This window comes from Felis catus, chromosome D1 (genome assembly GCF_018350175.1).
Source record: "Felis catus isolate Fca126 chromosome D1, F.catus_Fca126_mat1.0, whole genome shotgun sequence".
Classification (NCBI taxonomy): Eukaryota; Metazoa; Chordata; class Mammalia; order Carnivora; family Felidae; genus Felis; species Felis catus.
The window spans coordinates 96,891,197-96,916,881 of NC_058377.1; the positions used below are offsets into that span (position 1 = coordinate 96,891,197).

At 52.5% G+C, this 25,685-nt stretch overlaps 1 long non-coding RNA gene across 2 annotated transcripts; it reads right to left on the minus strand.

Moving 5' to 3' along the window:
* Positions 1 to 3,573: 3,573 nt before the first annotated feature.
* On the minus strand, positions 3,574 to 25,061 carry LOC123380586. 2 transcript variants are annotated; one of them, XR_006586560.1, is made up of 5 exons: positions 24,779 to 25,061; positions 10,698 to 10,822; positions 9,768 to 9,910; positions 5,324 to 7,163; positions 3,574 to 4,025 (listed from the first exon to the last, which is right to left on the minus strand). It is a non-coding gene; the product is annotated as an uncharacterized LOC123380586 (long non-coding RNA). The 2 variants fall into 2 exon arrangements; XR_006586561.1 differs by having other exon boundaries at positions 5,880 to 7,163; positions 24,779 to 25,058.
* Positions 25,062 to 25,685: the final 624 nt, after the last annotated feature.

Genomic DNA, 25,685 nt, shown 5'->3' on the forward strand with positions numbered 1-25,685 from the left:
AAATAAACGTTAAAAAAAAAAATTTAAATTAGCCAACGTCGGTTCTCCTTGCTCCTCCCCAAGCCGCTGAGGTGTGTACCCTCTGGGGACCACACGGCAGGACTCGGCTCACATCTGGGCCTCGAGAGTTGCAGGAAGACAGGTGTGGCCCTCATCCGAACATCCATAAGGCAGAACCTGAGCGGGGCCGCAGGAGACAAGGTGCCACGGGGCCAGAGAGGTGGGGAGAGACGCTTTCCATCTGGAAGCACTTTATGGGGGAACTTGCAGGGGGCAGAACCGAGGAGAGAGAGGAGGGGTCAGCGTGGACCAGGGCTGGAGGTGGGAGCATGGAGAGAGTGTCAGGGGTCGTGTGGGCTGCGGCCGGCATGTGGCCTCTCACCTCCTCCCACGCTCCTTCAGGTCATCCACTCTGTTCCCTGCCCCACCCAGCCCTGGTGGCTCCCCTAGAGCCGGTGGCCTTCCGGCCCGTGAGGGTTAGAGAGAAGCCTCCTGTCCGCTGGAGGAAACCTCTGCGGGGTGTTTACTGCGGGGACCCAGGCGGCTGCGATCCGGGGCTGAGCGCTGACCAGGGACTTTGGAAGGAAGAGGGAAGGGGCTTGGATGTTTGAACAGCTGGGGTGGATCGGGGGGGGGGGGCTACCACCCTCCTTTCCCCTCTCCCCTCCCCTCCTTCCGGGCTCAGATGCCCCTTCCTACCTGGGCTTCTGGCTGTCAAACAGTTCATGGAGCTTCATGGCCGGAGGACATTTTCTGCCCTCAGACAGATTGGGGGCCGGGGGAGGGGGGCAGGGGACTCGGGACTCAGCAGGAGCGTCCCGGCACGATTGTGCTATGGGTGCCACAGAGAGCTGGGTTGGAGGCTCAGTTACACGTGAGTCCATCAGAAATCACAGCTCACCTACAAGGGACGACGTACAAAGGATACCTTCTCAACAGGGGATACCAGGCCTCCCATCCCCCTGTTCCCCGTGGAGACAGGCCCGGGACTCGTGGGGAGACCCCGGGGAGGGCTTTCTTAGCCCCGAGCTCCAATCACATCTGCCCCCAAAGCCAGCCTGAATCCCTTACAGGGCTGCGATAAACAGCCTTTCGGAAGCCATGGCTCCTGAATGTGGCACCCACTGAAACCTGTCACATGTATTGGGACCGCCAGCATCATCTTGGTCATCCTGCATGGATGTGTTATAAGGACCGGGCACCTCCATAGGTGGTCACTCTGCAGCCGCCTGCCAGTGACCGTGGGCCTGAGTTCTCTCCCGCGTTGCGAAGCCTGGGAGGGGCTGACCTGGTGAAGTTCCACGTTGTCCACCCAAAACTATGTGCTCAGAGAATCCCCTGCGGCGACCAGAGGGGCTTTCAGCGAGGGCCCCGGGTTGACCCGAAATGGGATTCTCCAGGGAATCTCAGAGATGGTCCAGTAGAATCAGCCAGACCTCCTGGGCAGAGGGCTTTCATCGTAGGTGGCCGGGGACAAACAACAGAATCACTTTGAGGGACCTTGACAGAGCAACTTGCACCTGCCCCCCACCCCTGCCGCTTGGCAGGAGGCTCTGAAGGAGCACGCTCAGGTCCCAGCCGCACAGCTCCCCAGCTGTGCAATCTTGCCGGGCCTCGGTCTTCCCATCAGTCCAGTGGGGGGGCAGTGACTCCTGCTCACAGGGTTGTCGTGAGACCAGACGAGACCTTCCGGGTCGGCTGTCAGCCTCCCGGCCCTGGCCTGAGAGCTGGGGTTTCCTGCCTCCCAGCGGATGGCATCCCTGCCATTATTTTTCCAGGGCTTTCCTGCCCGGTGACTGCAGGCAGCCCGTGGGGAGGGGGAGGGGGTGGCTGTGGGGCTGGGGCGGGTGAGCCCGTGGATTTGCTGACTTGGCCTCCCTTCTGGGTCACCGTGGGAGGAGAGACTCCAAAGGCAGGGAAACGGCCTCCGGCCTCCAGGTCTTGCCAGCCTGGCTTCCTTTCTTTTTCCCTGCCAGACGCTGCAGGGTCTAAGGGGGGCAGAAAAGTATCTGGAGGTTGTGGAATAGAAGAAGCCATGAAAGCGAAGTCTCCGGGTCCCTCAGAAGAAACACAAATGCTGGGTCTCCCTTCTGTTTCTCCCCGGCTGCTTCCCTCCACTCTCACCCTCTCCCCCCAAAACTTCTCTCCTCTCCCCGTTCACGTCTGCAGGCGGGCATGACAGCAATACTTTCTTGGGCCCACTCTGGGCAGGCCCTGGGCACGTGTCAGTGCCTAAGCTGGGATTTCCTGATTCCTTCCAGTCCTCCTGGGGCAGGTGGCCACAGAAGCACGTTACTCTGATCAAGGACCTTGGGCCCCAAAGCCTGGCAGGGACAGAGGCTCCCGCTTGCCACGGCAGGGCCTCCTGATGAAGCTCGGGCCTTTAGGGACCGGGAGTCCCCCCGGAAAGCCTGCATTTCTCTTCCATGCTGACCGAGGACTGCCCTCCTGGCCAGGGCCCTGGTGCCAGAACCTGTCCTGAGATCACCGGGCTCTGCCCGTGTGGTCGGGGGCACAATGATTCACGAGAAACAGCAAAGGTCATGGAGGGAGCCGACACCACTGGAGTCAGGCCTCAGTTTGGCCGCTGCCCAGCTGTGCAACATGGCACAAGTCAGCCTCTCTGAGCCTCAACTGTTTCATCTGTCAAATGGCCGTGACAATACCCAGTTTGGGAAACAAGAACTAGAGTATGCAGGGCGTCTGGCCCAGAACAGCACCAAGGAAGTGGACCCCACTGCCGTTGTCTCTGCTCTTATCCTAGGTGTCGAGGTCCCCAGAGGGCCAAACTTTCTTCTGTTGAAGAAGGTTTGACCAGAGGGCCAACCTTTCACCTATGCCCCGTTTCCCTCTTGGCCCACTCCAGAGCCACGGGCAGAAGAGTGGGCTATCTTGAGAGCGCTGGGTCCCAGGAACCCCACTGCTGTACGCTCACTGGCTGGGGAGTCATGGGGGGAAGTTGTCACGTCTTCCGGGGCCTCATTTTGCTGTCTGCAAAACGGTGTGGGTGGTTTGGGTTGAACGAGATAGTGCAGGTCAAGTCCCAGCTCCTGAAGCACGTGGACCCCTCATCACACATTGGCTCTTATTTGACTCCCAGATCCTCCTTCTCCCTTACACATGCCTCTATGGCCTGGACGGGGCTGGTCCAGGCCAGGGAAGGCCAGGGAAGGAGGCGCCAGGTATGATCTGATCAGACCCGGGCTTCCCCAAGTTCACAGCCGGTGTCCTTCCCTCCAGCCGCCCCAGGGACTCAACACATCTCAGCCTCTTTTCCACGCTGAGGCAGAGATCAGGTCAGGAGGTGCTGGGAGAAAGGAATTTGCAGACAGGGATGATGCTCTGTGGGTTCTTACCGTTCCGACTGGTTCATTTCCCTGCTCTGCTGGCTGGTAAATTTACATACTATCACCCCTAGTTATCGATCTGATTCAACGATATTGCTTGCCCACTGTACATGCTCTGGTATTAGGTTATATGTGTATGTTGGGGGGGGGTGGGTGGCAAGGCGACTCGGACGGCAGGTCCCCAACCCACTTAAGGAGCTCAGAGGGATAAAACAGACACACAGTCCCCTCACTCGACACATCTTCAGACAAGGAAGACAATGCAATGTGTGTGAAAGGGGGTAGCAAATCAAGTTTTGTGGGAAGAAAGGAAATGGTTAATTCTTTGCCGAAAGGGGTAGAGCTAGGCGCAATCTTGGAAGATCTCCTGAGGGAGGCATCCTTGGAGATGAATATTGGAGAGTGGGTAGGATCTCTTCTGGGAGAAGGAGACTAGAGTATTCCAGGGGAAGGAGCAGGGGCAAACACGTCAAGCCTCGTGGTGTGGTATTTGGTGGAGCACAGGATTTGCTGGAGGAGGGATTTCCAGTGAAACCAGAAAGGGCACCACACGTTGGATCCTCAAAGTGGAACTGATGGTGGGGCCGAGGTGCACTCCGATTTCCTTCCTGCGCCAGAGCCTCTGGGCTCGGTTCCTCAGTTGATAGCATGGGGATAAATCTTATCATCCTCCCAGGACTGCAGAGAGGGAAAAAAGAGTGGGTATGTAAGGCTCCTGGCTCACCGTAAGGACTCATGAAAGCTGGTCCTTCAGATGCTTCTCTTCTGTCCATCGGCTTCCCAAGCACAGACCACTCCCAACTGCAGAACTGGAGTTAGTTGCGGACTTCACCGTCACAGTAGGGTAAGCCCCAGAAGGCGGGGGCACCATTAGGTTCAGTCAGCAAACGCTTATTGGGATATCAAGTATGCAGCCTGCAGTGGTAGGGCCTGGTTCACGGAGAGCGCTCAATAAGCGGAGGGAGGGATGGAGAGGTGGACAGATGAGAGAAGGGGTGGAGGGGGAAAAGTGGATGGAGGGATAAGAGATACAGAGATTGAGGGAGGCACAGAGAGGGGGTGGGTGGTTGGTTGGATGGATGGATGGATGGATGGTTGATTGGATGGTGGATGGATGGATGGATGGATGGATGAATGGATGGATGGATGGTTGATTGGATGGCAGATGGACGGATGGATGGTTGGTTGATTGGATGGCGGACGGATGGATGGATGGTTGATTGGATGGCGGACGGATGGATGGATGGTTGGATGGCGGACGGATGGATGGATGGTTGATTGGATGGCAGACGGATGGATGGATGGTTGATTGGATGGCAGATGGACGGATGGATGGATGGTTGATTGGATGGCGGACGGATGGATGGATGGTTGATTGGATGGCAGATGGACGGATGGATGGATGGTTGATTGGATGGTGGATGGATGGATGGATGAATGGATGGATGGTTGATTGGATGGCAGATGGACAGATGGATGGATGGTTGATTGGATGGCGGACGGATGGATGGATGGTTGATTGGATGGCGGACGGATGGATGGATGGTTGATTGGATGGCAGATGGACGGATGGATGGATGGTTGATTGGATGGTGGATGGATGGATGGATGGATGGGTGATTAGATGGCAGATGGATGGATGGTAAGACAGATGAGTAACAGCATGGAGGGAGAGAGGGAAAGACGCCTGATTGGCTGGATGAAGGGATAATGGGGTGGAATGATGAGTGGAAGGACTGAGGAGAGAAGGATGGATGAAGAGATGGAAAGATAGAGAGGGAAGGGAGGAATGGAGGGATAGAGAGATTGAGGAGGGATGCAGAGGTGGAGAGGGAGAGAGGGAGAGATGAATATAGAGAAGGATGGGTAAAGGGAAGGGAGAGGGATGCAAAAATGGAGAGATGGACGGATGGTGGGTGATGGGGTGGAGAAATGGATGGGGAGACGGACGTCTGGTCATTCTCTGAGGAGCTCACCTTTACCTGGCCCTGCAGGTACTGGCGAAGGATATGTGCCTGTTTGATTTTAGAGCGTGCGTGTTTGCTTAATCGAAACCAGTGCGTGTGGACAAGCGTCGGAAAGTCAGGCGGCCCTGCAAATGCTAAAACATGCTATTTTATCTCCTTCTTGGTCGGGAGCGGGAGGTCCCCCGAGGAAGACAAAGAGAAGAGAGGCAGGGAAGTCTGCTGAGGGAAGAAGGAGAAGCCAGCTCAGCTGTTCCGCGTAAACTTCCCACCCCGGTGGCATATGGGGACCATGTGGCCCTTTTCCTCCCGGCACCAGAGAAACGTCATGCCAGGAACGCTGGCAGCCGAGGGCACAGAGCATTCCCAGAGGGAACAGTTGGCAGTTGGGCAGGAGGCAAGAGTTTGAAGCCACAGCCTAGAGCCTGGCTCTGGGGTGGGGCCCGAGAGACTGCAGGAAGCTGAGGAGACGGGGGCCCCAGGCCCCCCGTCCTCCAGGACTCTCTGCAGTCACCCCTTGGCCTCCAACAGGCCCCAGGGCCCCCCTCCCCAGGTCCTTGGAGCTCACCTAGATTTGAGACATCAGCATTGTGGGGGCATCTGGGTGGCTCAGTCGGTTAAGTGTCCAGCTTTGGCTCAGGTCATGATCTCATAGTTCACGAGTTCAAGCCCCGCATCAGGCTCTCTGCTGTGAGCACAGAGACCACTTCGAATCCTCTGTCCCCTCTCTCTCTGCACCTCCCCCGCTCACTCACACACGCACGCACTCTCTCTCTGTCTCTCTCAAAAACACACATTAAAAAAGAAGTCAGCCTTGTGGAAACAGCCCCAGATTTGGGGTCACTCTGCCATCCACTTACCATAGAACCCCGAACTCATCACTTCTTTCTGGCTGGGCCAGGACTGAGTCTTGCTTTCAATAAGCCATCTGAGCCCCAACATTTGAGGGCTCAGCACAGCCTCCCTCCAACCCTCAACCCCTCAACCCAACTCGAGGGAGGGAGGGAGCCCTTCCTTTCTCCAGTGAGTGTGTGACCAGACTCCCAAGAGGCGACTGACGACTCCAGACAGCACGAGTGTGGGCTGCCGGCTCCTCCCTGTGAACCACGCTGTATCTGGAAAGAGCCAAGTTCAAGTTGAGCCAGGGAGCAGCCCAGCTGGGCTGGGTGGGCCAGACCACAGAGGACAGGGCTGCAGGCTCGCTGGACTCCGTATGTGTGGACCGGCCGGTTTGGACCCAGAGTGCTCGCGAGCCCGCCAGACGGAGGGTGGGGGGGGGTCCATTAGAGGCAGCGGGGCACCCCCACTCTGCGTGGTCTCTCCCTCCGGCAGACTGCAGGCAGCTTGGGGGCCAGGGAGGCTGCAGACGGGCAGGGCCCAGCCGCGCTCTGGCTTCCTGGATCTGAGAGTTTGCACTCATTTATTATTTAGTAAATGTGTCTTAATCACTGACTAAGGGATGTGTAAAGCACCCCAGCGGGCGGGGCGGGAGTTATGTGTATGCGTCTGCGTGCATGTCTGTGTCTGTGGTTCGTGTGGGCTGTGTGTGTGTGTGTGTATGTCTATGTGTGTCTGTATATGCGTGTGTGCATGTCTCATGCATGTGCGTCCACGTGTGTGGGAGCACATGCATGGCGTTGGGCGGGGAGGGGGCTGCTGAGATGCATCCAGTGGGGTCTCTGTGCTCCCAGGGGCGTGACTCCAGCAGGTCCGGGGTGGGGAGGCCGGCAAATCCACGTTCCCGGGAGCGAATGCAGAGGGTGTCAGTGGAAACTCCTGCCATGTGCCAGGTCCTGAGTCAGCGTCACCCACAAGGCAGGCTCCAGGAGAGTCATGAGCCGAATCACGGTCCCTAGGAGAAGGGACCATGTGGAAAGGCTTAAGTTTAATTTTTTTTTTAATTTAGGTTTTAATTGCTAGTATACACGGATAGAGAAATGTGGGTAATCTGGAAGGATGCGAGTGAGACGTCAGCCTCCCACACCCCCCTTCCCCAGTTTCACCCTCCAAAGTCCCAGGCTCCCCTGAATCCGCACTCATGGGAAAGGCCAACCTATCTCGTCCCAGGGGTACAGTTAGTACTAAGGCACCCCATCCCGTCCAGATGGGGAAACTGAGCCACAGACCCCGCAGGGCCTCAGGATTCTCTGGGTCAAACTCTTTCCTTCCACAGATGCGAGAGAGACGGAGGTGATGGGGCTTTGAACTGACAAAGCAGGTGGGGCTGGGGGGCGGGGGCCGGGTCTGGGACCCTTGACTCCTGACTCCCACCCGGCATTCTTTCTCCTGAGCGCGCTGCTCCCCTATCTGCTGAGCAGGGGCAGATGGGACCCCTAAGAGGGCCTGGGACACGGGCAGTGCCAGCGCCCGCGCCCCCCCCCCCCCCCCGGGCCACGGCCACACACTCAGCAAGACTTCTGATCAGTGGAGGCTCTGGGTCTGGGCTGCGGCAGGGGCCCGTGGCTGGGGCCCCCAGGCTGAGCGGCACCGGATGGTTGGGGGAGGCCTATCTCGTCATCCGCCTCCCGCTCACACCAGCCTCCTTGAGAGTGGGGAGGGACCGAAGGGGGACCCCCCCCCGCTCCAGCTGACTTGGCATTGCTGGCGGGTGGGGGTGCCCCGTCTGGGTGTTCCCTGTGTAGTCACTCACAAAGCTGGGACTCACAGGCCAGCGGTGAGGAGGGAGTGACAGAGAGCCCGTACGTCACCCACTGGCACAGGTGCACCCCTCCGTCTTCGAAGGAAGAGAAAAGTCGGAAGCAATTAGAGTATTCGAAGATTGCGGTGATTACCCCCACCTGTGCACCCAGACCAGTGCCTGACACGGAGGAGATGCTCCGTGAAGGTTTATGGAAGGAAGGACGGACGGAAGGAAGGAAGGAAGGAAGGAAGGAAGGAAGGAAGGAGCAAATGAATGAAGCATTTCAACTTTGAGCTTGAATACCCTTCAGGGTCTCGGTAAGGCGCTGTGGGCTGTGCGAGGGAGTAGGTGGGAGGGCAGGAGTGAGCTTGCCCTGAAGAATGTTAGGGTCTGACAGTCATCGGGAAGGTCCTCAGCTCCGTCGAGGACCACGGGATGCATCCTGGGCAGAGAAGCTGAGGGAAGGGCTCCCAGGGTCTACTGTTTCCAGATGCTGGGAATGTGGCCGCCCCCTCTAGACCATGGCCTGGAGGTGAGGGTGGGCCCCAGAGGACCCTTTCCCCAGGACGCTGGGTCCCAAAGGCTGGGACAGCCGTGGGAAGGCTCTCTGTCCTGTGTCCCTGGGCCCACTCACGGTCCTGTATTCTCTGTCGTCTGGCTGTCCCAGCCCCTGCCCCACCCCCTTAGCACAGACTGCTAGTTGTGGGTCTCCCCCGTTGCCTAAGGGCATGGGCAGGGGCTGATTGGTTTGCCTGGCCCTAACCCTAGCAGGGAGTGTCACGGGGACTCAGGGGATGTTGGAGGTGTGGGTGAAGGAAGGAAGGTAGGAATGCCCCGCCTCCCCGAGAAGGCAGCCTCAGCACCGGCCACCTCAGGGCTTGCCGTCTGGTCTGCCTCCTGCACCTTGGCCACTCAAGGGCAGTCCCCCGGAAGCTCACGAAGGCCCATCTGTGGGCACAGACCCTGCATCTTCGCCCCTCTCTTAACCCTCCCCACCCCCAGGATCGGTCTGGGCCCCTCTCCCTTCACCTCCCATTAGAATAAGCATCCATTGGGGCGCCTGGGTGGTGCAGTCGGTTAAGCGTCCGACTTCAGCCAGGTCACGATCTCGCGGTCCGGGAGTTCGAGCCCCGCATAGGGCTCTGGGCTGATGGCTCAGAGCCTGGAGCCTGTTTCCAATTCTGTGTCTCCCTCTCTCTCTGCCCCTCCCCCGTTCATGCTCTGTCTCTCTCTGTCCCAAAAATAAATAAACGTTGAAAAAAAAAATTTTTTAAAAAAAGAATAAGCATCCATTTAAGGCGGGATTTCTTCAGGGTGCCTCCCCCTCCCAGGGCGGGCGGGGCCCCAACCTGGGCTTTGGAAAACTGCCTTCCCACCCCTGGGTTTTCTTTTAATTGTCCTTTCCCTTTGACTTGCAGGGGGGCGGGGGAGTGGGGGAAATACAGCTGGGCCGGTCCAGCTGTTTCCCCAGCAGCCTGTAGCTGCTTCGGAAATGAGGTGACAGCCAGCCCCCCACCCCTGCCCCCAGCTGGGCGAGGATTAAGTTAACAGGCTGCCAAATGTTCTGGGGCAGCCACCCGAGCCCTGGGCTGCTCCCTGCAGCCCGAGGGAGGGGGGAAGAGGGCAGAAGAGGGGCGTCTGCCCGGGTCCAGCGAGGTCCTGGCCCATCGGAGAGCTGAGATTCTTGGCTTCTTTCCAACTGGCCCCCCACCCACCTCGCCCTTGATCTCGTTTCTGCTACGGCCTCAGCCGCCAGAGCTGCTCTGCTGTGTGACCCCGGCAGGCCTCTTAACCTCTCTGGCTTCCCATTTTTACCTTCTGGAAGGTGGGGTGGAAATGACAAGGCAGAGGGTGTGGGACGACCAGTACCATCACCACCCGTCCGGTCCATCCGGTCCATCCGTTCCTCGTGTCCACACGCAAGGTTTTCTGGGCCTCAGGATGTGTCAGACTAAGTGCTGGGGATGGAGGGGGGGTGGGTTACAAAGCACCGAGCCAGCCCTCAGGGAGCCAGATGGTGTGGTGGAGGGGGTGGGCCGGGAGAGACAGAGAAAATTGAGGTGAGCAGAGGGGAGGCAGAGCAAACAGAGGAGGGTACTGAGAGAGGTCAGGGAAGGCGGCAATCTGGAAGATGCTCAGCGGTGGCCCGCTCAGTGGATGGGATGATTCCCACCCTCACTGGGGAGGACATTGCTCTACTGACCGCACTGGTTCAAATGCCAACTCTATCCAGAAATACCCGTATAGACTCACGCAGAAATAATGGTAACCAAATATTTGGGCGACCTGCTGCCAGCCAAACTGACTCCTAAAATTAACCATCACACCCCTCCATTTGCTTCCTTTCTGGTAACCTCCTTCTGCCTCCTTTTCCTTCGGGACCCAACTTGGAATCTAATCTACCATGACCCACCATGTCAAAGACACTCTTTGCCAATTCCCGAATTCCCCTCTTCCACCTATCTTTGGCACTTGCCGACAAAATTCCAGTCTTGGATGAGTTAGTTCCCTGCTTTCTCTTTACCTGCACTAGGAGAGCAGGAGGAGATCACCTCGCAGCGTGGGGGGGGGGGGGGGAGGGAACTGGTCCCACTGGAAATTCAGGAGCCTCAGTGGGCCCTCAAAGTACTCACAATGCCCTTGTATACCTTGGGAGCTCCCAAGCCCCACAATGTCTATTCCAGTTCATGCTGCTGTGTAACAAAACGCCCAAGACTCACCGGCATAAAACAATATTTAACTCACAGATCTATAATCTAGCTCATCTTTGCTCCATCGGGGTGCTCGGGCAGCTCAGCGGACGATTGGCTGATTCACTTCCAAGGGACTCAGTCACGTGGCCAGCAAGCAGTATCTCTCTCAGCTGAGAACTTAGAAAAACATTTTGTGTGAGGTGTGTGTTGGGAGAGTGGCGGGGAGATGATAAAGCACATGGGGGGTGAAATGCTTACAGTAAGTGGATCTGGGCAAAGGGCATACGAGGTGCTTTTTTGTACAGTTTTATGTTTGCAACTTTTTTGTAAACTTAAAATTACTTTCAAATAAAAGTTAAGAAAGTCCAAGTGTATTACATAAATTCTAAACGTTGGAAGTTCTGTGGCTATTGTCATCATGGGTGCCATGGTGGTCAAAGAGCAGACTGGACTCTGTGTTCAATCGGTGGAAATATGCTGAAACTTATTTTATGGCCCAAAAGAATCCTTCTGGAAAATTCCACGTGCCCTTGAAAATAATTCTGTCATTATTTGGTGTATTTTTCTGTACGTCAGGCATTGCTTATTAATCGTGTTATTCGTATCACCTACATAATCACTGGCTTGGGGTTTTTTGTTTGTTTTTTCCTTTTTTGCCACCGTGTTCTAAAAGCTACTGGAGAAGGTGTGTTAAAATCTCCCACCAAGGGACACCTGGGTGGCTCAGTCGGTTGAGGGTTGGACTCTTGATTTCAGCGCAGGTCACGATCCCAGGGTTGTGAAATCGAGCCCCGCATTGGGCTCTGCACTGAGCGTGGAGCCTGCTTGGGATCCTCTCTCTCTCTCTCTCTCTCTCTCTCTCTCTCCACACCCCCCCCCGTCCCTTTCTCCCTCTAAAATACATCTTAAAAATATCTCTCACCAAGGCTGTTGACTTGTCTATTTCTTTTTATAATTCTCTATCTTTTTGTTTACGTATTACTAGGTGGGTATAAAAACCAGACATTGTCAGCAAAATAATCCACACAAAGCAACTTTCCTCCACTGTCCTCTCCTGCCTCCTTCCAGGCCAATCGCGCTTCTCAAAACACTTGTCTACATCTGGGCAGCTCAGTGTAGCATGAGGACCAGCAGCCTGAGCAGCAGCTGTGAGCTTGGTGGAAAAGCAAAAGTCTCTGCTCTACCCCAGGCCTTCTGAATTAAACCCCTGGGCTCAGGAATATGTTCTCACAAGACAGTCAGTTCCTAGAAATGCTACACATTGGAGAAGCACTGACCTTCATTGCTTGCCTCGTCCGTGCCTTTGATCTATTCCTCTACCCATCCGGTCTGGCTCCTGCCCCTCGCTCTTCCCAAGCGATGGCTCTCATCGGGCTCAAAAATAATTTTCTAGCTACTAAGTCAAATAGGAATTTTACCCCTTAGCAGTGTTCCACCTGTGGACCATTTTCTCCCTGGTCTTAGAGAACAATTTTTCATTTTCTGTAAAAATGCTCTACATGCTGATGTAAACGTTAATTACAGAACAATGGACCCAAATAATGCGAAACAAAAGCATCCCCAATTCTATCACTCAGAGGCAACTGTTATTAGCATTTGGTTAATACAATTCCAGACATGCTTTGATGCATCTACATGGATAGAAGAGTGGATAGATAGTAGAAAAATAAAGAGCTGTACTGTAATAATATGGGATAACAGATATTCTATTTTTAAGTAAAAAATATGGAATTGAATTTTACTTGACTTTAACTGTATAAAAATGAATCCAGTGGGGGGAAAAATGACCTAATTTTTTTTTTTAATTTTTTTCAACGTTTTTATTTATTTTGGGGACAGAGAGAGACAGAGCATGAACGGGCGAGGGGCAGAGAGAGAGGGAGACACAGAATCGGAAACAGGCTCCAGGCTCTGAGCCATCAGCCCAGAGCCTGACGCAGGGCTCGAACTCACGGACCGCGAGATCGTGACCTGGCTGAAGTCGGACGCTTAACCGACTGCGCCACCCAGGCGCCCCCTGACCTAATTTTTTAAATAGTGTTTTGACTAGATACTAAAAAGCTAAAGAGGAAACATTGTACGTAGATACTCTGTTCTCGTTAACTTGTTTTCAGGGGTCCAGGTGAACCGTTCTAAAACTACTTTACATGTATACAAGAGCTGAACAAATAAGTATGTATATTCTAGATTATCAGAGTCAGGGTTTCCACTGCCGGAGAAAGAAGTTACAAATCAGTAAGGTGGGGAGGCTGGAAAGAATGCTGTAATCCTAGACGACACTCCAGATGTCAGTATGAACACACGTTTATTATATGTATTCTACACGTGTAACTCGTGTGCATTATATATATACATTATACACACAGAGATAGATACAGAAATAAATATCGTTATGTGTGTATACATATATTTCCTAGCTCTGTCTGCTGAGGGGGCCCGGAGGCAGTGCCACCCCAATAGCAATAATCACGCCTCGCACCCAGACCTTGATCTCTAAATACCATTCTCCCGTGAAAGGAGCCAGTGATCTCTGCAGGCATGGCTGCTTCTAAAGCTAAAACAGATGATACAAGATGAGCTTGGAGCATCATATAGTACCGGGAGGTAAGAAAGTACTTCCAGACAGAAAACAAAACCACCCCCAAACCGGAAGCACGTCAAGAGGACGCAGGATGTTCAATGTCACAAGTCATTAGGGAACTGACAATCAACACAATGATGAGATGCTGGGACACACACCTATCCGAGTGGCTAAACTCCGGGACGCTTGGACGGCTCGGTCCGTTAGGCATCCAACTCGTGATTTCAGCTCAGGTCACGATCTCACGGTTTTGTGAGATCGAGCCCCACGTCGGGCTCTGCGCTGACAGCATGGCCCCGGCTTGGGATTCTCTCACCCTCTCTCTCTCTCTGCCCTTCCCCTGTTCTCTCTCTCAAAAATAAATAAATAAATAAATAAATAAATAAATAAATAAACAAACTAACGAACTAAATAAATAAATAAATAAACTAACTAACTAACTAACTTAAAATAAAAGGAATGGCTAAAAGCTAAGACGCTGTCAACACCAAAGGCTGGTGAGGATTTCGAGTATCGGGGACTCTCTTTGCCGGTGGGAGTTCGCAGGTTACAACCATCTCGGAAGACAGTGTCTTGTGGTTTCCCACAAAGGTAAACAGAGTCTGACCACATGACCCAGCAATTGTGTTCTTAAGCATTTACCCGATTTATTTGAAAATGGTGTCCACATAAAAACCCGCGCCCGAGTGTTTAGAGCGGTTTTATTCGTGATCTGCAAAACTCGGAAGCAACCGATAGGTTCTAATAGGTGACTGGATAGGGGGAAGGATAAAGAAACTGCAGCACAGCCAGACAGTGGGATGTTGTTCAGTAATAAAAAGAGGTGAGCTAGCTCGCTACGAAGAGACGTATGGGAACCCTAAATGCGTGTTGCTAAGTGAGAGAAGCCAGTCTGAAAGGCTGTGTACTATATGGTTCCAGCCATCTGACATTCTGGACAAGGCACAACTATGGAGACAACAAAAGACCAAGGGTTGCCTGGGTCTGGGGGACGGAGGGTGAATAGGTGTAGCACAGGGGGTTTTCAGGGCAGTGAAACTATCCTGCATGGTACTGTCACAGTACCGAAAAGAAAAAGGACCCTGGAGCCACCCTGATAAAGCTGCCAAATTCCAAGCCTGGAATGATTTGGGCAACAAAATAGATAATGATAGTATCGATTATAACCCAGAGAATAAAATAAATATTCATGAGTCCATAGTGACATAAACAAATGATTGACTAGATAAATAAATGCAGGAGAAAGGACAAATCTTCCTCATCGAGAATGAAAAATAATAAATGTAGGATGAACGAGGGCAATTGGAAATTATCATGCGAACACAAGACTAATACTTAATGCAGATGAATGTCCCCGAAGTATCTCTCAAAAATATGTGTTAATTACTGTGGTGGTTGTAGTGTATTTCCACAAATTCTTCCATACTCTTTCCTCTAGAAGGTGGATGTTAATTCCTCTCCCCTTGAGTAAGGGCTGGACTTAGCGACCCACTTCTGTCAAAATAGAGTATGGAAGGGGAAAAACAGTTACTTTTCAGAGACACCTGGCAGACCCCGCCTTAACCAAGTGATACGGTTAATGTCACCAGTCATAAGTCATGTTGCCCTCACGGACCTACTGATATGACATGAAAAAGGCGCTTGTACCTTTTTAGTATTCTTCCCCCAAATTTATCGTCTATTCTGATCACGAGAAAACATCAGACAAACTCAAATTGAAGGACAGTGTGCAAAACACCTGAGCATCACTCTTTAAAAATGCCAAGGTCATGAAAGACCAGGAAGGACTGGGAAAGAGTCCCATATTGGAGGAGACTAAGGAGGCATGAGAACTAAACGGACTGTGCTTTTCTGGATTCGATCTGGGAGCAGAAAAAGGAGATTAGTAGGAAATTTGGTGAACTCCAAATAAAATAGGTGCTTTCGTTAACGGTCTTGTACCAATGTCAGTGTCAGCATTCATATTTGGACAAATATGGCATGGTTATGCAAGACATGGGCATTAAGGAAAGCTGGGGGAAAGGTATATTGCGACTTTGCTGTAAATCTGTGATTACTTCAAAAAAAAAAAAAGCTTAATCATAAGTCGGAAAATTGAGACAGAAGAAACTGCTACATTTCAGATAAAATTATTTTTCATAGCTAGTGATATTAGTTTCTATCAGGTCTTTAAAGATAAGACACATGATTATATAAAATATTAATTATGAGATTAGAATGATTATATTATTAAAAAAATTTTTTTTAATGTTTATTTTTGACAGAGATAGAGAGAGAGAGAGAGAGACAGAGGATGAGTGGGGGAGGGGCAGAAAGAGAGGGAAACACAGAATCCGAAGCCGGCTCCAGGCTCCGAGCTGTCAGCACAGAGCCCGACGTGGGGCTCAAACTCACAGACCGCGAGATCACGACCTGAGCCAAAGTCAGGCGCTCAACTGACTGAGCCACCCAAGCACCCCAACTATATTATTTTTTAAATGTCGTTTTCCCAACTTTATTCTGAATATCTATTGATTCTTGCTGTGAAAAATGAGGAAATCAGCACATTATACTTTCTCTTACTTTCTGCTTTCCATATCCCAATTTTTGTTAGTCGTATTACTATTTATTGTTGATGTTTACAACATTTACACTGTGCTTAATACTCCAAATTTGGAAAGATTTCAATTTCTATATTTAAATGGATTCAGTGCTTATCACCAATATGTTTACCCTGCTTTCTCCATTCTGAACTATTTATTTTAAGAAATCCTTTGCTGGCTAGATTTTATTGCTCGGCTGTCTGTTTCAAGAAGGAGTAAGAGGGGGGCACCTGGGTGGCTCAGTCGGTTAAGTGTCTGACTCTTGGTTTCGACTCAGGTCATGATCTCACAGTTCATGGGATCGAGCCCCACATCAGGCTCTATGCTGACAGTGTGGAGGCTGCTTGGAATTCTTTCTCTCCCTCTCTCTCTGCCCCACCCCTGCTTACAATCTCTTGTGCTCGCTCGCTCTCTCTCTCTCTCCCAAAATAAATAAATAAACTTACACACAAAAAAGAAGGAATAAGAGACACTCATTCCCAAAGCTCTCGGTTGCTTGGGAATGTCTGTCTGTAGCCTTCGTAGTTGAAGGGAAGATATATGGGTATAAATTCCTTGGGTCACAATTTCTGTCCTTCAGGACCCCGTAAATGTTGCTCACTGACCCTGGCACAGTATATGTCTGGAGAGGTCTGCAGCCAGCCTGATTTCTCCCATTGTGTGACTCAAAACTCAAGACAGGCTTTTGCCTGGAATCTCATATAATTCTCTTTGGCCTTGAAGTTCAGGAACTTCATTAGAAGTTAGAATATCATGCCTTATACGGATGGTCCTGAATCCATTTTGTATCTCCACATTCAGATTTTTATTTCAGGAAAATTTGTCCCCATTATATCTGAATATTTTTCATCTTTCTTCTGTTTGTTCCATTTCTCTTGTCAGAAACACCGCAAACATTGTATCTCTCTGGTCTGTCCTCTATGTCTTTCAGTCTCTCTTATAACTACTTGTTATGGGCTGAGTTGCGTCTCCCCAAGGGTATGTTGGCGTCCTGAACCTTGGTACCTCAGAATGTGACCGTATTGGAAAACGGGGTTGTTGCAGATGCGATTAGTTAAAATGAGACCATATCGAACTAGAGCGGGCCCTTCATCCAACATGGTGTCCTTGTAAGAAGAGGGGACCCTGAGAGAAGAATGCATGTGACAATGGAGGCAGCTGGGAGGGCTGCAGCCACAAGCCAGGGGTCGCCAAGCATCATGGGAGCTAAGAGAGAGCTGTGGAACAAATTCTCCTTCGGATCTCTCAGGAGGAGCCAAGACTGTTACCACCTAGACTTCGAACTTCTGGACTCCAGAACAGAAAGAATACATTTCTGTTGCTTTAAGACATCCAGTTTGTAGGACTTCATGACAACAACCCTAGGAAAAATAGTGTACTATTTTTATATGTTTATTGTTTCCTTTCCACTTATTTTGGTGGGGTTTTCTGCAGGTGTTCACTACGTGCCTCTCTCTGTTCTAGGTCTGTTTATTCTGAGTCAGGTTGTTTTCACTATGCTTTTTAATTTCCAAGCAGTTTTCTCTGTGGCTTCCAGTTCTTTCCCGAGTGCCACCAATTCAGTCTCTTTCTGCCCATGGCCTTGCAATCTCTTTAAGGAACCCTGGGCATCTCTTAGCTCAGTCGGAGAGCTCAAACCACCTGCAGTCTCTTAGAGTCCATGGAGAGCTGTGCGCTTGAACGTTCCCTTGGCTTTTGTTTTTCTTTATAATGATTCCTCCCGTGATGTAAGCTAGTTTTCCTTTTGCTTATGCTCTTCACCTCCACTTCCATTTTTGGGGGGGTTTTTTGGTTTGTTTTTCAGTCCCCTGATGCTTCCTTTGTGATCATCGTCCACCTTGGAACAGACCCAGCCATTTGTTGAAGGATGATGCTAAGAGAGTGGGGCAGGGCTTCTGGGGAGTGACTGGGGTGCGTACTCGCCAACACACTCTTACTAAACCCTTCATTTCCTTTCCGGGCACATAGCCCCCCAGTTTCCATGCTCAGCTTTCCAAGACTCTCAGCAAAGACCTCTAGGCTGTGGGGCTCCAGAGCTACAATCTGCAATTTCTTTTTTTTTTTTTTAGTGTTTATTTTTGAGAGAGAAACAGAGTGCAAGCAGGGGAGGGGCAGAGAGAGAGGGAGGCACAGAATCCGAAGCAGGCTCCAGACTCCGAGCCGTCAGCACAGAGGCGGACATGGGTCTCGAACTCACGAACCGCGAGATCATAACCTGAGTCGAAGTCGGACGCTCAACCGACTGAGCCACCCAGGCGTGCCTGCGATCTGCAATTTCTATCTGTCTCCCTCCTTCTCCGCCTGTGCTGGGCAGTGTGAGGTGCTGGGCGGAGAAGGAGGCGAGTCAGCAAACTCCCTCCCTGCCCCCACACTGCCCTGTGGCATTGCACCTGCCTCTGGATGGTGACTGACGCCTCCACGGCCTGAACTCAGCCCAGACCCCTGTCATCCGCAGGCCTCCCACTGTGCCAGCTGGAGGGACGCCCGCTGCCTCCTGCGACTGTTACGGCTCTTGTTTGAGATCCTATTTTATAGCATTTAGCGAGTATACTTTATGGTTTAATAAAAGATGGAGGTCTTGTTCTCTTTTTCTTCTTCTCCAAATTCATTGTTGTTCTCGGTGAGCTTTGGGTTAAGGAGAGTAAATAGGCCTCCAGTCTGCTATTGAAAATCCTTGCGTTTTGGAAAACTCTCTTCCCTTGGCCTCTAGGACCCGAAATACATGCCCCATTTTCCTCTTTTTTTGCAGGCCACCCCTTCTCGGTGTCCCTTGCCCCATCGTCCTATATCCAGCCATGCAGTGTAGACAGAAAGGCCACACAGCTGGCGAGGGGAGATGCCAACACCAGCACCGCAGGCACACCGGGATGGGCCTCTTGGTGTGAGTTAGCTACCACTGGGCACGGCCGCACCTGCCGGTCATGGAACGCCATGCCATCGTCGCCCCCCTCCTCAGGTCAGAGTCCCAGTGGTAATAACCAGGGGCTCACGACGTGAAGACACCTGTCCCACTTCCTTCCTTCAGTGGCATGGCTGGGGAATTCTGTCGGCTTCCAGGAATCCTGGATATTGATTCAACCTGGAACATTACAGGGGTTGCCGTGAAAGGAGCATCAGTTTCTGATTATAAACAAGAGACCGTGCCTGCCATGCTCCCACGGAGAGATCCTGGAGCTCCTGACTGGTGCCACACGCTCAGCCAAGGAGTAGATAACAGGGTCCGGTGACAGCGAGGATGAGGAGTGAGCCCTAGGGCCTGGGACCTGCATTTAAGCCCATCGATCGGCCCATGGGGCACCTTGGGAACCACCACCCTCTCCAGCCTCGGGGTCTACGTTTATGCAAGGGGTGGGGTGGCCTGGGAGAATCCATGAGTCCCTGCTGGCACTGGTGCTCCAAGGGTTCCGGGCTCCTCTCCAAGCCTCTCCGGCTCCCCATTCCTCCTGTAATCCAGCCTGGGCAGCTGGGTGGGGGTTATTCCGAGACTTCATTTGGGTGAGTCTGAGGAGGCCCCTCAGAGCCTGAGGCTAGGGCCAGCTGGGCGGCTCTGGGGCATTACTTTCTGAGACACTCAGGTCACCATGATCTTTGCTGTCAGTGAAAGAGGGGCTCAGCGCTCTGGTCAAGGGGAGTTTTCTGACCAGCATTCTTCAGATGCTCCAAAGGACATCTCTGCTTATTTCAGGGGCATAACCTTAAGTCAGCCTACAGGCAGCCAGTGGAAGGCTAAGTTATTAAACCTAGTTGACATTTGGGCTATGGCCAAAGGCTTGGGTGACAGGCGGACTTTGAGTCTTGTCTCCAGTCACTAAGACCTTTGGATACTCCTGCCACTCTCTTGCTTCCTTCCCCCCATCCTTACTTAGGGAAGGAGAAGACAGACCTTTCACCCATCCATCCATCCATCCATCCATTCATCCATCCTTCCATCCATCTTTCCATTCTAGGACCATCCGTCCATCCTTTATATGACTTGATCAGAGAAATGCAAATCATTTTCAGTGTTTGGAGCACAGGAGCCAGGGGACAACCTGGGCAAGATGAGGCTTTCAAGAGAGGCTACCCTGAACCTAGGGGGTCATTAATGACATGGCCTGAGAAATAAATGCCCCAGTGCTGCCCACCTGACATGATATACTTAGGCAGGGAAAAACACCAGATTGCGAGAGTCTATTCATTATCATCCCATTTTATGCTATAAAGTGCATGTATGTTTACAGAAAAAAGACTGGAAGGATATCTAGAATCTTAGTGATGGAGATTTCTGGACAGTGGGATTTGGATTTGTTTTTGTTTGTTTTGTTTTCCTCTGTGCCTTCTCCACAATGAGCATGGTGGAAGGCACTAGGGCTGGGAGTCAGGAGACACTGGTTCTGTCTCCTTCTGTCCGTTGCCTTACTGGGAGAGCTTGAGCAAGTCCCTTCCCCTGTCCGGCTCTCTGCTTCCTCATCTGGAGAACGAGAATTGGCCCCCCTGTGCGCTTCAAGGTCCCATCTGGGCTGGCTAATTCAGATCGGGGTTTCCCAGACTGGAGCCTGGAAATATATTCTTAGGAATCCTTGCATCCCACGAAATTTTTCAAAAAATGTCCACATGCTTGCGTTTTGATGATAAAATCTAAAAAATGAGTTCATACACATAAAATACTAAGGATTCTATCTGGCACGTAGTGAACCCCCTTACACGTGAACAAGACTGTCTCCTTTTACAGCGATAATTTATGATGGAAAGACATTTTACCAGAGTAATATTTTAGACCTTGGGCCTCAATTTCTCAAATTGGGGCCTAAGGGCCTGTGAACCTCAGAAGTCCCCAAGACATGTTTTCTCCTATAAAAGGAGCCTACACACTAGTCAAATTTGAATAAGAAACACAGGGCCAGGGCCCCCAAAGAGCTTGGATATCTCTTGTCTGTTTTCACAGCTTCCTTTCAGCCACAGTGACTTGCTTTTTCCTGAGTTTGGCGGAGGCCTTGGAAACACACGTACCTTTCCCAGGAAAATGAGTCCCTGGGGAGGCCTCCCGGCCCGCAGGCTCACTCTAGCACCTGTGTTCTGTAACGTAGCCCTAATTGAAATCACATTAACATTATGATTCCATTATGGGGAACAAGAGGCTGGCTGCAGGAATGCGCCCCGTGGGGCCTAATCAGCTGGACCGGATCATTTATAAAGGACTGTGCATCTGCTTGGAGCTCAGTGTTAAGTAAGGCAGACAGGGGCCTATTCATTATTAACAAGGCTTTATGCGTTTGGCCAGGCAAGAGTACAAAGCTGGCCGCAAGGGGAGTCTGAGGGAGGAGAGGCATTAAGGCACTGATTGCATCTGCCTTGCCCATTGGTGGAGCCCAAGATGCCTTCACCCAGGTGGCGGTGACGCCCATCCCGAGCCTTGCCTGTGGCAACCGCTTCTGCTAACGGGAGAGGCTAAGTGACTTGGCTGAGGTCCCATAACTACTGTGGTAGAGTCAGAATGTGAACCCAGGCAAGCCGGGTCCAGAGCTCACATGCTCAGCCACCTTGCTATATACAGTCCACCCCTTGGCAGTTCACACGAATCCTAGGTTGTACTGCTGTACCACTCGGTGTTCCTGCAACCTCAGATCTTTGAGGTTGTGACGTAAAGGAGGAAGCCCTGGAAATCAGCAAAGGAAGTTCGAGAAGGTGGCTGGATGCTCAGCTCCCCCGCTCTTCATTTATTTCGTTCATTGCTCCGAGCATCAACACTGTACTGGGCACTAGGCTGGGCTCCACAGCTAAAGAGGCAGTTGAAACCCAGTCTTTGCTCAAGAGGGGCTCAGAGATACTTGGAGAGTCCCCGTTCTTTGTAGGAACCATGTGCATTAAGCACCATATACACGGGATCTATTGAATCCTTAACTGCAACAAACAAAGCCTTAATTACAATGTAGTGGGTAAGAGCCATAAATGAGAAATTAATGACCTATAAGCACTCCACTATGAAATATAAGTACATTAAATTAAATACAAAGCTAATTAAATATGATTGAAGGCAGGGGTGCCTCAGTGGCTCAGTCGGTTGAGCGTTGGACTTAGGCTCAGGTCATGATCTCACGGTTCATGAGTTCGAGTCCCACATGGGGCTTGCTGCTGTCAGCACAGAGCCCGCTTCGGGTCCTCTTTCCCCCTCTGTCTCTGCCCCTCCCCTACTCTCAATCTCTCTCTCTCTGGAAAATAAACATTTAAAACTATGATTGAAGGCAATATTATATGGCAGATGTTCAGGCTCTGGAATCCAACAGACCTTATTCTAATCCTGGATCTGCTGCCCAACTGTCGTGCTGACCCTGATCATGTCATTTCACCTCTCAGTGTCCACCCTTCTGCCTCGCTTTGTCCTGGGCATGGCATGAGGGAGCGGGACAAGCAGGATGGACATCTTGGAGGAAGGGCTGCGGCATCGTCTCCAAATCGGCTTTGGAGTCGGGAAGAGAAAATGGTGGTCAGCAGAGTGTGGTGGTTGAGGGTGTGAACTCTGAAGACTCTGGAAGGTTCTCGGGAGCGGACTGGGCTCCAAGTCAGGGCTCTGCCCCAGTGGCTGGGTGACCTGGGCAAGTAACACTACAGTAGGATTTCAGCATCCACACCTATCAAACGGGGACAATAGTAACACTTCCCTTACGAGGCTATTATGAGAATCAAATCGGATGATGGATGGTCATGGTCTGAGACACTGTAAGCATTCAAAAACAAACAAAAAGCCCATACCACTTCAGCTAGCATTTCAGAGGACAGGACCATCCAAGGTGTGATGGGAGTCTGCTTATATCCCCACCAGCTGTGTGGCCCGAGACAAGTCGCCTGGGCCGGTTGAGTGGGTTAAATGGGGGTAGACTGAGGATTCAGGCTGTAGGGTTGAGAGGTGATAACGGGCGTGGATATGCTTTGTAAGCAGTAACACAATGCACAGATGTGCAACTGTCCTATGGAGCACCGACTATATACCACCAGTCCAGAACCCAGATACGGGAGATGGGGGGACGGAGACATGGTCTCCCGTCCTCCAGGGAACCCTGCCGGCTGGGAGAGGCATCTTGTAACAGCTCACACTACCCCACATGTGCGTCACCAACTAGGAAATGCAGGCCCTTGCAGGGGGGGAGGGGGGAGAGTGAGTCTGTTCCTCCCTCCCTATGGCATCTTGGGGCAGCGTGCTCACTGGGCCCGAGCACGACCCCTTGTGTTCCATGCCTTTCACTCCCCCCTGTTCGTTTCAGTGAGGGCCTTTGAGTCCTAATCTCTCAGCAAGTTTCAATGATACGACACGGGGTTCTCAACTGTAGCCACCGTGGTGTCCGTGAGCTCCTCAGACCTTCCTCATCGTACAGCTGAGACTCGTACCCTTGGCCCGACCTCGCCCTCTCTCCCCTACCCTCCCCAAGCCCTGGCGACCACTTGTCTACTCCCTGTGTCCAGGAGTTTAACTTTTTTTAACTATTAATTTTTTTTAATGTTCATTTATTTTTGAGAGACAGAGAGACAGAGTGCGAACAGGGAAGGGGGCAGAGAGAGAGAGTGAGACAGAATCCGAAGCAGGCTCCAGGCTCTGAGCTGGCAGCACAGAGCCGGGTGCGGGGCTCGAACTCACAAACTGCGAGATCGTGACCTGAGCTGAAGTCGGATGCTGAACCGACGGAGCCACCCGGGCGCCCCAAGGAGTTTAACTTTTTTACATAAAGATTCCAGAAGGAAGTGACAGCACGTGTATCTGTCTTTCTCCATCCGGCGTATTGCACTCACCAGCATGCCTTGTGGGTTCTTCCATCCACATGACCAAAGACGGGATTTCTTTCATCTCAGGGGCTGAATAATATTCCACTGTGTGTGTGTGTGTGTGTGTGTGTGTGTCCAGCAGCCTCCTCCCCCGCTCAGACCCCGCTCTATAGCAGTGACTCTGGTTATTTGTTCTTTGGTCCCAATATTCCTGAGACAATGACAACAACCACAACCGCTGCCATCTGTCTAGCACTTACTATCGGTCTGGCGCCATCTGGGCATCGTGTCACCTAACCCTTGTGTCAGCTGCAGAGGGCGGACGCAGCCAAGCCGTGCATCCTACAGGCAAGGACACCGAAGCCTAGGCAGGCTCTGTAGAGCTGGGATGTGGACCCAGGCGGCCTTCCTCCCAAATTGCAGCTCAGCGCCCTTTCCCGTCCGTGGGGCGCTTCCCCTGCAGGCGCTGTGTGCCGAGCCCGGCACAGACACGGCTGCATCGATGCCTCAGGAGTTGGTGCTACTGTTATCCCATTTCACAAGAGGGGGCGACTGAGATGCGACAAGATTGAACAAGCTGCCCCCAAACACGTAACTTAAGCGCCAGAGCAGGAGCTTCAACACATCTCTTTCTGAGATCCGGATCCAGGGTCTCCACCTCTCTTATCTCCACAGTGGGGGCTGCCGGTGACCTTTCCCGTGCTGGGCCTGGAGACGAGGGGCTCCCGGGGACAAGGCAAAAGCAGTCGCATAGGGAAGACACAGGCAGAGCCTTCTTCCCAAGCCACCCAAAGGAACCGGTTGTCTCCGCCCAACGGCCCCTGATTAAAAATAGAGCCTGCCCGCCTGGCTGTCCAGCAGCCAAGCTGAGATCAGAAACCGCTTCCGGCAAGGCTGGGTCTTTTAAGTTATTTATCTGCCTGCATTTTTCATCATTTGCCATTGATTCGCAAGGGCCCTTCCCGAGAACCCCTCCGGTGCCTGTCTGGCGGGGTCGCTGGCTCCTTGCCTCCCTCGCCCCTGGGGCTCTCCCCACTTTGCTGTAAGGCAGCCCAGCCTGCCCAGTGGCCTCCGAACTGGGATCCAGCATTATCAGAACCGACCAGGCTCGAGGGGCGTGGTCTCCCTCTGCTCCGCGGGGGAAGTTCTGGAACACGCGGAGGAAACTCCTGCCCGCCCCTCCCCCTGGCACCCCCCTCCACCCACGCTCTGCCCTCCATGCCTCAGGAGGCTGACCTCTAGGGATGTCATCCCAGGCTCCCGTATTCTTGATGATGGTCGGGAGAGGCCGAGAGGAGGCCCGAATGGGAGGAGAGAGGGTTTGGGGTGTTTCCTCCTGGGCTCTGCTGCTTCCGGCTGCGGTAGCTCCTGCATTGGTGGCGGGGCCCTCACACCCCAGTCCGGGCGGGGCTCTCGCCCCTCACGCCTTCAGGACGAGGACGGTCATGGCCTCCTGCTGTTACTCGTTCAAGGGTGCCTCAGGACGCACTCCCTGTCTGCACCTCTGTGAGGCCCCTTCATTCGGTCTTCCTCCAAGTCCTAGCTGATAGGATTTCTGTTTCCTTCCAAGACCCCGAGGGATCCACGGCAACTCTTGGCTGCATAAACGGCAGACCATGGACAGCAATAGAAGCTCTCAGGGTAAGGCTGCCAGGGACCCAGCACAGACTCACGTTTGGTCCTGGTTAGAGGGCACATGTCACGGTCCCTCCACCGCTCACCTGGGGCGGAACGTCTTTTCGTGAGGGATAAACACCAAGGCTCTATTATAGGAAGACTTTCTCGACAGCCGCTTTGTCTAGAAAGGTCTGGGGCTGGATTTGCGCCTCCTGGCTGGAAGAGACAGAGCCTCCTGATGGAGAGGCTGGGTCCCACAGCAACCCACCGGGGCAATAGCCTTCCATCGTCTCTGGCCACGGTGTGGCTCCAGGCAACGCCATCGCAGACCTCACGGAGCTTCTCAACTGGCAAGCTTCGCCTGCATGTGGTAGAAAGACCAGAGAAAAGAGCTGGACCGGCAAGAAATGTATTGTCTCACCCGGAATGAGCAGTTGGAGAGTTGGCAAACTCGGTGGCTCCGTGGAAGTAGGGCTCTCGGCTGGCTTCTCAACTCTCCTCTTGGCTTTTGCCTCATGGTCACAAG